Source organism: Atractosteus spatula, unplaced genomic scaffold, assembly GCF_055471065.1.
Source record: "Atractosteus spatula isolate fAtrSpa1 unplaced genomic scaffold, fAtrSpa1.hap1 Scaffold_36, whole genome shotgun sequence".
Taxonomy (NCBI): Eukaryota; Metazoa; Chordata; class Actinopteri; order Semionotiformes; family Lepisosteidae; genus Atractosteus; species Atractosteus spatula.
Genome location: NW_028296864.1, coordinates 232,168 through 241,876, shown reverse-complemented (window position 1 = coordinate 241,876; position 9,709 = coordinate 232,168).

The window sequence follows — 9,709 nt, the reverse complement described above, 5'->3', positions numbered from 1 at the left end:
AGATACACTCCACAGACATTCACAACAGCGACATATCATAAAACATTTGCACATATTGTTAAATTATTACTTGTTTTTCAGGAAGTTAAAAAAAACACTTGAATTACTTATCCACTCTCGAAATAAAATTATTTTTCAAGCAATGTAACTAACGTCGGGCAATGTGTTTTTTTTTAATCTAACATTGACAGCCACATCTTAAATCTTGTCAGTCAGCACTTTTTTCCCTATTTGAATTGTGGTGATTCGAATAACTTGGGATAACAAGTGGTCTCAAAGTCACCGAGCTCACAGAGCTTCAACAACAGATGACAACTTCTTTAGTCCTTCCTTAGTCTTCCTGAAATCGTTAGACCGGGAGGGGGGCACTCGGGAATATGAGTTATGCGAGTGAGATTATGAATGAATAAAAACATTTTATTAAAAACACATTTGCGTTTGTTTGTGAGCTATATTATGTATTTTTCATATATAAGATATAATGATGTGTTCCTGCTTACACATTGCACGACTTTAAAAGCTATAAAAACAGGTTTCGAGTCGTGTCTTTTTCACATTATCTGGCGAGCCTTGTTTTGTCAAAGAACCAGAGATCATCTCGCTTTCAAAGGACAGCACAGGCTTTGAAAAGGCCACAAACGTATTAGCAAGGGTTAATAGCACTATGGACCGCACAAATAAATGTAAAATAGTCTTCTTTAGGTGTGAGGGCAGGAGTGGATCGCAGCAGGCATACACAGCAAATAACAAGAAAACAAGGAACAGGGGAGGTGAGACCAGTATCCAAACAGTGAGTGATCAGAAAAAGGAAACAATTGTTACGCCCGGCTTTTCGACGCAATTTTTTTTACGTGCTAATGGTAATGTAATGGGAATTAATTTAATCACAGAGTGCTCATAAATTGTGCTAGGAAGAAAACAGATCGGTGTTCTGAAAGGTCACATAAACAGGTTTTCGATGGACAGAATGCTAGTGTAACGATGACGGACACAAAAACTCAGACTTGCGGAGCTAAAAGCTGCCTTCATTTTCTTCTCCGTCACCACCTGCCAGCCGGCTCTCCCGCGCCCCGACTAGAGAGATCTCTGTGATTAAATTAATTCCCATTACATTACCATTCCCACTGTGCATAAAAAGGAAGATTAATAAACATAAGGTTGTTTAATGACAATCTGTTGTATACCTCATGGCTAAATAGTCAAGTCTACCCAAAAAAGAAAACATCGACTTTATTTAAACCCAAGCGAAAGTATTAATGGTTTTTAACTACCATACTTTTATGGTACATGACTTTGTTAGACCCTTCTACTTTGAAAATACCTGTGAAATTGGTTTAATTCGTCACAGCCAGCACTCCCGCATAAAGTGATGAAAACCGCGCTGCGCCACTCCTGTTTGGCATTTCAGTTATGGAGGCGGAAAGACGCACCTCCACCTCTGGTTGCCTGTTCGAGTCGCAGCAGGTAGAGACACGTACGAAAAAAAGTTCATTCCAGCTACAATACATATATATTTTTGTGGTAAGAGGGAGCAAAACATCAGTATTTACTGCTAGTAATTAGTGTACGATTTATAGTTGAAATCCTGAGCATAAATATAAAGTTAAAATCTCGACAAATGAAGCAATGTAGGAAATGCGCACACAGAAATACACAGAAAATAAATCCGTTCTGACATCTCAAATCAGTTTCGATCAAGGTCTCCAAAACGAACAAGAAAAAGAGCATTTTCAGAGAGCAATTACGCTGTGTTTATGTAGAATAAGTGATTAGATTTATGAGCAATCTAATTTCTTATTTCTGAACATTATTACGCAGAAGACAAAGGTAGCGATTTACATTGCATTGTGCATTGTGCTGCTGTAATACAGTTTAAAAAAATTAAAAGTCTAAACAGTATCAGCTGTATTTATGGGTTGTAATTTAAAAAAAGTCAAAAACCGCACTCAAAATGCGATTTAGAGCTTTCTGGCAAGAGGAGACACCCAAACTAATAATGTAACATGCTACTGTTTGTGCACAGACATAGTTATACTGTTATTTCTTTAGATATGCAATTGCATGTTTTCTTTTAATCCCTGGCGGGACAGGCGTCCATAAGAATCAATTTAAAGTTTTCCTTGCATTTTGACAGAAACCAAATTTCCCAAATTTAATATGTGCTTTTCTATATTTATTGTCAATTAATTGTCCATAATATTGCCATTCTATTTTTTCAAATAAATGTTTGTTAAAATAAAAGCCATGGTGCTGGCTGGATTTGAACACCCAACCTGTGGCTTAATAGCCAAGCACCTAGACCACAGGACCATCCACAAGGCCACATGAGGAGTGGTGAAACAGCCCTACACAAACAGTATCAACAGACATTGTACAGCGTATACTATTCTTGTGTTGCAGTACATGAATATAATTATATCGTTATTAATTTCTTTAGATATGCGATTCCATATTATATTTCCTATTAATCAAATTCTAAAAGTATGCTTGTTGACTCCAGTATCAAGCGTATTCACAGAAAAGCTTAAAACTACCACTTTTTATACACGTTATTTCATGTTAGTTACTGTAATACTGTATGTTTATGTAACAAAATCAATATCGTTTATGGCCTTCACACGTGTTATGCTCCTATTCTTTTAATGCTCAGCCACTAAGATTTCCCTTCAGTGGTAAAATTCCATATAAATATTCAATACTAAAACAGGCACAGTAAAGACATTTAAATCTTTCTACGACCAACCAACAAGTGCCCCTCTCGGTCAACCAATCATGTACCTCGGTATGACGCGCGATGACGTAGCCAATTACCCGCGATACGTGTTTGTGCCGCACACTTTGAATGGCTGCATCTGTACATTACTCTATAGCACACTGTGAAATGAGACAAGCATGACATTAGTGCTCCAGTATCCCATAACAGAGAAACCGACACCCCATTTATAGTACATTTTAGGTTTAACTCCTTTTATGCACTGGACTGGGACAGACTTAGGGAGTCTATAAGGAATTTACAGGATCTAATCTTTAGGTAAACAGATCTCTCACAAGACTGTTTATTCTCCCCAGACAGAGCTCTTAGCTGGGTGATATATTTTTCACTGTTGTTTCCTGTCAGTTGAACCACAGGGCATGTCCCTGCTTCCTTCATCCTGCTTGCGCCTTCTGCAGTATCAGGTTTAAAGCCATTAAAATAAATTCAACTTTTGGTTCACCTATTACAACTAATTGTATATAAATACAAAAACTGTTTATCTTAACTCCTTTTTAAGTCCACCTGTACTGTACTTGTATGTTTCAGACGCTCTCATATTTTCCAATCTCTTTTTTAAGTTGATTTTCGTCAAGTCTCTCTAGTTACATCTCTAGCCAGTCCAGCTGGCCAAACACACTCGCACTGTCATTTAGTATACCAAAACTCAGTTACGCACTGTGGTCTTTTACACACTTACACTTACACACACACACACACACAAATTCATAAAACACACATACAGATCAAGAATATATTTTTCTCTTCGTACTATAATGCACTGTATTTGGTTTCACTTCTACATGTATTTTTTTAATTCCTGAAGCGCACTCCAGGTTCGCTGCATTCCTAATTTCGGATGCGGTACTTCTTTAGCCCTCCGGTCAATATCTTCCAGTTTTGGATTTGATCGTATGGGGGAATCAGGGAAGGTAGGTGCGAGTGCGGGCCCCCTCGACGGGGTGCGCGACAGAGTAAGAGTAACGCTGTCATCAACAGCGCCAGCCCCTGCTACATCAAGTCCTTTCCCACTTCGGGTGAGAGTACAGATCTGCGGGCGCCCTCCCTTATTAGGGGAGTCCCTGATCCGTCTTTATCCCACTCGCATCAAGTGTCAACCCAATCAGATCCCCCATCTCCATATGGCCACTGTGGGAATTGATCCCAGTTATTTTCATTTCCTGCCTGACTGTTCCCCTATGGGAGAGCAGGATATAATTTAATTGACAGTTGTAACACATTAACTAGTGCAGTGCGACCAGGAACTAATTCTTTCTTTAGTTTCTGATACACCTGCACTGCCTCTTTTCGCTTTTGTTCATACTCTTTCGTAGCGAGTAAAAATATATTTTCTTTCATTTATTTCTTTCGTTTTTTTTTCTCCCGTAAACACACTTTTTAGTAATCGCATTCCAATTTCTTTCTTTTTTTCTCATGTATCTGCCACCACTGGTGCCGGCCGCGCAGCAGGGTGGCAGCTCCATCCTTGTGCTTTTGCCAATACTCATATGCTTTCTTTACAGGTGTCTTCGCCCCAAACTCCCTCTGACAAACTCAGCTTTTCCCATATTTTTCCTTCTTTTCCGTCAACTTACACTTTTCCGATATATAAACAGACCCTTACACTACTTTCTCAGACCATCAGTTAGCACACATGTTCGGTCTCTTGAAGAGTTACTTTGTCGTGTGTGAGGTAACAGCTCATACAGTAGGGGGATGCTTTTACTTGAAAAACCTGTGCATTCCTGCACTTATTCAACTATGGGCGTCTGTTACCGCCAGATCTAAATGCCTCTCAGAGTCTTTAGAGAGGACTTACACAGCACTGTTCACAGGCAAGGAACGAGACCTTGAGAACTCCCTTCCTTGATCAGTAATTCACCATTCCCAGAATGCCAGCATCTCTGTTTTTGCCCCAGGGTGGACTTTAGCACTGAGCTCAATCATGGCTATTCTCGGATCTCAACGTCCTTTAAATCCTGCTACTTAGTGCTTTGCTCTTTTATTATGAGGTGTGTTTATGTAAGTGTCGTGCATGTGTATATGTTCACAAACAAGAAATACACCAGAAACATACATCTATATCTACGTCTCTGCTGCTCCCTTTAAACGGAGGAAAACATGAAAAACATACATGTATCATCTACGTCTTTCCTGTTCCCTTTAAAACAAAACAAAATCATGCCATGCCTATCCATGCATGATCAAGGCGTAGTTACTCTCAGGACCCAATCCTGGATTATACGTGCATTCAAAGCACCACTCAAGCTTCAGAACCCTGGGCACAATTAAGGCCCACACCTGTCCTGAGCCTCACGGTAAAGGTCCAAACCCGTTCAAAAACTCCACGTGCAATTAAGGCATGCACGCAACACTAGTTTCACACATGCAATTAAGGCATACACCCAACACTAGTTTCGAATGCCTGTACACAATACCACGGATCACCGCCTGCCAGACCAAATTCTGGACTTACAGCCAACCACCCATTACATACACCGGTGTCTTCCCCAGGCCAGAGGAATTCAGGAACTCACGTTTACTCCATCATCTCGGGCGATTCTTGCAGGAAGCAGAGACTTCCCCATCGGTCAGACAAGAGAGTCTGGACTTTTTTTAAAAAGAGGAGTCCTTACCTCTTAGTAATGTGCACTCCTGCTAATGGGAAGTTCTGCGCTTTCTGGAGCATCCGCCGACTACGCCAAAATTGTTGTAACAGAAAGAATAAGGTCCTGGATCCCGAGATGAAGTTAAACAGATGTGTTTATTGCATGCAAGGAACAATAAAGCCGTAGTCTTGTTTCCCGCAAGAAACAACAAAACCAAAATATTGTTCAAAGTGCTGGTACAAACTTTAGGTTTATATATTCTTTCCTTTCCGCTTCTGACATCACTGCTATTATGGTAAAGGGGGGAGGTCACGTGTTTGGCCAGTTTACAGCTTTTTGGCCAAATGGTCAAGGACTAAGTCCCCAGGGGGTTCCCTAGCTCTCCTAGCTCACATCTGGAATCCTTATCAGTTCTCCCTTTCCTGCCATAAACTCCTGTTGCTTAGAAGTCTAATCTTCAAGCAGAAAGGACTTAATTTTAACCCCATCTTTACTTTTACTTCAGGATGTTACAGCCTCCATCTCCTCTGTCTGTGAGGGACTGGGTATATCCTGAGACAGACACCTGCTGTTCTCTGACTTGGGGACAGAGAGGCAGTTCTAAAGACGGATAAATGTGTCTTGTGGAATCTAAGCAAGCATAGACCCACTGCACTGCATCTCCTTCAAAAACCAACATATACAGGTCTTTAGCAGCATAGTACTGCTTACAGGTCTCAGAGACGGAGCACTGTCCCCACTGAGAGAAACCTGTGCTTGCTGCCCAAAATTATCATATTTTTCTAGAGTTTACATTTTTGCTGCGGACCTGCAGTCAGGCTGACAGGTCTTTTAAGAAATGTCAAATTCTGGATCATGTCAAAGGAGCAGGAAGAGTGTATTCAGTGAAGTGTTTGCAGTGATTCTGTGTCTCCAGCTTCAACACAGTAACATACATATATACTGTATATATATGCTCCTGTGATTTATTGGTACATGCCCAAGGCAATAATCAGGATCAGGATTTAGTTCCAGATGGGCCAGAGATAGTGTTGTGAAGTACAGCAACCCACAGGATCACAAGGGTAGACCCACTGCACTTTCTCTTTCAAAAACCATATACAGATTTGTAGCAAAGCATTGCAGCAGGAGTGACATTAATGCAAGCTCTGAAGCAATGGGATGTTGGTATGGTGTGCACTGAAGGCCTTCAGAGCTCAGCATATCAAAGACCGGGTTGTAAGTCGGGCATGTTGCACCACAGAATTGCTTCTAAACCTTACCTCCAGTATATTTAGTGCTTAAAGGTCCATGCAATGAGCATAGTACTGCTTACAGGTCTCTAAGATGGTGCGCTATCCCCATTGACACACATGTGTGCCTGCTGCAACACTTATCGTATTTTACTAGAGCTTGTGTTTTGACTGCGGATCTCCAGTAAGACCTACAGGTAATTTCTGAAATTTGTGATCATGTCAAAGGAGCAGGAAAAGTGTAATCAGTGTAGTGTTGGCAGTTGTCCTGTATCTCCAGCTTCAACAAAGTGATATATATGTATACTCCTGTAGCGGCAACGCCTATTAATAAAGACAGAAAGAAGTGTTGCTCTGCTTTCCTAAATGAGGCCCATTCTCTCTCATTTTCATCTCTGTGATGCAGCCAGAGAAGCTATTCATGCAGTTCTGATTTAAGGTGTTTTCTCTCCGATAAGGAGCAGCTCCCAAATGGGGATGTGCCCAACCATGCCTGGCTATCATGATCAATGGTCATTCCTGGCGCCTATCTGTCTGTGAGATTCTTGGGAACATCTGGATTGCAGTCCTTGATGTCAGAGGTTGGTTGACCGACAAGGGCCCTCGTGGTGCGTTGGTCGGTCGTAGAAAGATTTAAATGTCTTTACTGTGCCCGTTTAAGTATTGAATATTTATATGGAATTTTACCACTGAAGGGAAATCTTAGTAGCTGAGCATAAAAAGAATAGGAGCATAACGCGTGTGAAGGCCATAAACGATATTAATTTTGGAACATAAACATACAGTATTACAGTAACTAACGTGAAATAACGTGTGTATAAAAAGTGGTAGTTTTAACCTTTTCTGCGAATACGCTCTCTCTCTCTCCGCTGGCATTTGTAATCGTTTTTATTTTTAAATACATTTTAGCAAAGTCATGTACCATAAAAGTATGGTAATTAAAAACCATTAATACATTCGCTGGAGTTTAAATAAAGTCGATGTTTTCTCTTTTTGGCTAGACTTGACTATTTAGCCATGAGATAAACAATAGTTCGTCATTAAACAACCTTATGTTTATTTATCTTCCTTGTTATGCACAGTAAGAATGATAATGTAATGAGAATTAATTTAATCACAGAGTGCTCATAAATTGTGCTAGGAAGAAAACAGATACAGTCGGTGTTCTGAAAGGTCAAATATAAACAGGTTTTCGATGGACAGAATGATAGTGTAATGATGAAGGACACAAAAACTCAGACTTGCGGAGTCAAAAGCTGCCTTTATTTATTTCTCCGTCACCACCTGCCAACTGGCTCTCCCGCGCCCCGACCAGACAGAGACACATGACCAGCCCCCCGAGAGAGAGAGGGCGAGAGTGTATCTTCTTTTTAGTTTTGTAGCCAAAGGGCCTTGCAGATCAGATCAGATTCCCTTCCCCTCACGGAAAGACAGACACATGTTTTCACAGCTTAGTAGTCGCTATTCAGACGCAGGCGAGCAGCCCCTAGAGAAAACATCAACTTTATTTAAACTCCAACGAAAGTATTAATGGTTTTTAATTACCATACTCTTATGGAACATGCCACCAGCCATCTGCATAGAACGATTAAAAATAAAAACGATTACGATTGGCACGCCTGTAGCTTTTTCACGAAACCTCCTAGAGAGAAACCTCCTTTTTCACAAAACCTCCAACAGAGCTGTTCAACCGGTTTTTATCGGGCAACTCTTATGTCAGGCGTAAGTGATAAATATACAGTATTTAGCTGAAAAGCTGTACAACGCAAGACATTTCGTTACTCGAGGAGGTTTCATGAAAAAGCACATTGTGCTGCTGTAATAATTTAAAATAATTAAAAGTCTAAACAGTATCAGCTTATTTATGGGTTGTAATTTAAAAAAGTCCAAAACTGCACTCAAAATGCAATTTAGCGCTTTCTGGCAAGAGGAGACACCCAAATTAATAACTTAACATGCTACTGTTTGTGCATGAACATAGTTACTGTATACTGTTATTTCTTTAGATACGCAATTCCATGTTTTTTTTAAATCCCTGGCGGGACCGGGCGTCCATAAGAATCGAGTAATAGGTTTCATTGCGCTTTGACAGATCGTCTTTAAATCAATTGTTGATTTAAAGTTTGACAGTAAATATTTATATTGTAATGCATACTGTACAGCCTCCATTTCTCTATAAAAATCTAAAAGATTGTTTGCGCAGCCTAAGAGGGGGGCGAATGCACTACAATAGATTAGCATACTGTAGAGGAAAAAAGTATAGGCATCGTTGATATGAGGACTTTTGAAACCAAATTTCCCAATTTTAATATGTGCTTTTCTATATTTATTGTCAATTAATTGTCCATAATATTACTATTCTATTTTTTCAAAGAAATGAAAATGTTTGTTAAAAAATAAAGTCATGGCACTGGCTGGATTTGAACAGCCAATCAGTGAGTTATTAACCCAGCACCTAGACCAACAGGCTACCAGCACAGTCACACAAGGAGTGGTGAAACAGCATATACTATTCTTGTGTTGTAGTACATGAATATAATTATATCGTTATTAATTTCTTTAGATACGCGATTCCACATTGTATTCCCTATTAATCAAATTCTAAAAGTATGCTTGTTGACTCCGGTATCGAGCGTATTTGTTAAAGACTTCGATGCTTAAAATGTTTAGGGAGAAATGGAATACTGGTGTGTATTTTTTCTTTAAAGTACCGAGACCAGCCATATATAGTTTACATACTGTAATACTGTATGTTTATGTTCCAAAATTAATATCATTTATGGCCTTCACACGCGTTATGCTCCTATTCTTTTTATGCTCAGCTACTAAGATTTCCCTTCAGTGGTAAAATTCCATATAAATATTCAATACTTAAACAGGCACAGTAAAGACATTAAATATACATATACATAGTGTATACAGTACACGTTACATACAGGAATATGTTAATGTTCCTAAATCAATATATTTTATGAGCATGTGAAAGGCATGGGGAATTGGAGATTCTCAAAAATTACTGTACCTTGCGTGATTGGAAACAAATGCGTGATTGGATCAACTAAATGCTGTGGTGTTACTTTTACAAAGACGGTCAATGAAAAAAGAATGTGGACCAG